Genomic DNA, 3,401 nt, shown 5'->3' on the forward strand with positions numbered 1-3,401 from the left:
TTTTTTTTTACTATTTCAAGTATTTTAAAATTAAAGTCCGTAGTAAATTTTTTGTTACTGTTTATATATACTGCTAGACTGTCAAAATAAGAATCAGGCGCTAAAAAATATTTTGATCTCTCTTGCTCACATTAGAATCCTTGCAGCACAACACTTTTGTCAGTTTTCTTTGTATCATTGTTGAAGCTGACAGAAGATTTCGTGTTGGATAGTGTGGGCTTTTGGAGGACCACCTAGGCTCTTGATTCCCTGATACGTTTTGGAACTTTTAATCTCTGCAATGGCATACAGTGAATGTGTGGACGTAGCATAACTTGTACTGATAATTGCAGTTTTGATGTCAGAATAAGCTATAGGCATTGTATGTTGTTTTTGCTTCCCCCCCCACAAGGAATACATGCAATTCTTTCCTACACAAGCAATGCTTAAGTATTAAGGGCACAATCATTGTTTTACATGTTAGTTACCAACTTCCAGTATTTTAGGACAAAGAGAGCTTTCTTTATTCATTTTTTCCCTCACTCCTCTCCAAGGAAAGCACTTGCACTCTGTTGCTCTCTGATGACCTCATAGTTTCTGATGTCAGCCAGCACTAGCCCGGAGCTTAGTTTTTCTGGTGAGTTACCCAGTGCTGACCAATTTGCTGTGTGGTCACCTGCCTCCTGTCCCTGACTGTAGATGTTGACCAGGGCCCTACAGTGGGAGAACCTGAGAAGTTGCTAATTCTGAACGAGGTTAAATTTATACAAATAATGTCCTTTGTTTTCTCAGTGATTATATCAGATTCATTTTAAGGGACAAGCATTAGCACTGATTCATCAAGATAGAGGTAGCATTTTTATCTCTCTGTGAGTATGGAAAACTACCTGACCTTTGATAGATGTTTTGATAAAAGCAGACACAGACCTATGTGAGTTTCCAGGAAGTGTAGGCAGAACTATCATTCTTCTACTTACAACAACTAGAGGCATTTCTTGAGGGGGAGGAATTCTTGCCCAAAGAAGTTGCTGAGAAAGTTTTTTTTTCTCTTTGGAGTAAGCATACTGTGCAGGACCAATGCAGAGGGAAATGAACAATATCTAGTTAAGAAAACTATTTTTCCAATCAGAAAAGTGCATCAATAATAATTGAGATCCACTACCGTAATGATTATGCAAATACTGTAATGATTATTCAAAAGTTTAAGAGCTAATTTCAGTTGGATTCTTTTAAAGTGAGGATAATACGTGTCAGTAGCAACCTAAACACACAAGATTTGGTCTTTTATATGTATTTAAACAGTAACCATCCAGTATTCACAAACTGTTAATGGCACGATAGTTCTTCATAGTGTGTGGTTTTATGTATTTAATTAGAAAAACAGTAACTCTTCCTGCATGCTGAAGGCTTTAGAATAGGTCCAGAGTGCTGACATCCAAAAGGTCATCTAGGAAAGCTGGTGGTGGTTGAAAAGAAATACCCTGGAACTTTTTCCAAGTAAGAAGAAGCAAAAAGGAGAAGCAAAAACACATGAAGAACAATTTTTAAAACTTAAAACTTTAAAGTTGCTTGCAAATTTCATTTTTATAAAGAAAGTAGCAAACAAGCAGAAAAATACTGAACAGTGCAGAAAGAGAGACGTGTCTAACACTGATTTATGTGCAAAATAATTTATTTAATGAGTCTTAGAAGCCAGTCAGCCAAATTGTACAAGCTCTGTATATCAGTCAACTGCAGAAATCCTGGTTTAACCACCTTCTTAAAGTACTGTCACTCTAGAAGTGGGTAGCCACAAGAACTGGTCCTGAAAATTAGCAAAGGCTAGCAGGGAATGACGCCATGGAAAATCCTTCTTCCTGAGAGAAGATTGCTGTCAGCTTCAGAGGAAAATTTCTTCCTGCTTTCAGGCAGAGGCATAAAATTGGAGTACGAATGAAAAGGCAGCTTGGACAGTTGGGTAAGAACAAGAGTGACACTTGGAAGTGTTCTGCAGCCATAAGCAAGTTAGAGAAATGTAAAGAGTAAGTTAAGAGCAGGGAAATAATAATGCAAATAACGCTGGCCATTTAATAAGCATATTTAATTTCATAGTCTGGATTTTTTTTGTGGTACTGCTGGAGGCAAATGCAAGTGAGAATTAGGACGATGAGGAATATAGTGATAGGACTTAGTAAGGTGAATTTTTTTAAAATATGATTTCTACTCTCCTTGTAAAAGAAATTCAAATCCAAAACCAAAACAGCTCAACCATGCTGGTGAAGAACACTCCTGATCTATGCCTTAGGTCAGAGCAATACATCTCTTGAGCCCTATCTGCTTGTCAATCTGAGCACACATAATAGCGTTTTCACTGGGGGTGAAAATGTTATGATGTGACGTGGTTGCAGTGGTGGTGCAGCACAGAGGCAGATGACAAGTCTCACTGCAGGAAGCGTGATCATTAGGGAAATGATCTGTCACAGAATTCATTGTAATGCCATGTTTCAGAACAAAAAGGGCTTCAAAGCTTTTAGCTCAAAAACAAACTCAAAACCAAACCTCTATGACTCCTTCCCATACTGAGACGGGAGATTTCACTCATAATGAAGAATACTGGGAATGACTGACAGCACCTGATGCAGAGTATTTGAAGTATTGGATGTTGGTTTCTTGTTTGTAGGTTCCATCTAGAAGCTTCACAGTGCAGTTTCTGGAGAAGAAGCCAGTTTGATTGCAGATGGGTCCTAGCTTGGTTTCTCTGCTCACTGTATTTATGATGCAGTACTTTTTATGTACCTGCTTACTGGATTCCAGTTCTCTGATGATTCTTTGCAAAAAAAAAAAAAAATTATATTTAATATGATTTAAAAGTTCAGTGTTTACAATCTTACTAGTGCATGTTCTTAGTATTGCCTTCGATACTTTTATTAACATAATAATCGAATTGGTGGGCATCAGCTGAGCTCATGTCTTCTTTGCATGTGAAGTCTTGCTATGAGGAAAATAAAGCAAGTCAAAAAGTTTCCTTGGAGTTTTTAAACTGGGATAGGAGTTTTCTGTGCAGTACAGAAAAAAACATGGTCTAAACACCATGCTGTACACATTCTCTGTATCTTGGGGAATTTTGAGGATTCTCTGGAGACATGAGAATCGTTCATAATCTGCAAAATCCATTTCCTGCCACTTTCTTGGCTCACAAGGCCAGCGGCATTTCAAGGACACAGCCAGGTCTGTTGCAGTAGCTCTGTGCTGTCAACAGACTATTAATTTATCAGAATGAACTTTCTGTATGTCTTTATATAAATATCCTTACTTTCAATGGTACTTATGGTTTATCTATCTGAGAAAATTCATAAAAATCAACTGGCTTATTTTGCTGTTCTCTAACGTTTGTAAATCTGTTAAGCAAGCAGAAATAATTTTTATTTTCTAAACTTAATGCT

This window comes from Meleagris gallopavo, chromosome 10 (assembly GCF_000146605.3).
Source record: "Meleagris gallopavo isolate NT-WF06-2002-E0010 breed Aviagen turkey brand Nicholas breeding stock chromosome 10, Turkey_5.1, whole genome shotgun sequence".
Classification (NCBI taxonomy): Eukaryota; Metazoa; Chordata; class Aves; order Galliformes; family Phasianidae; genus Meleagris; species Meleagris gallopavo.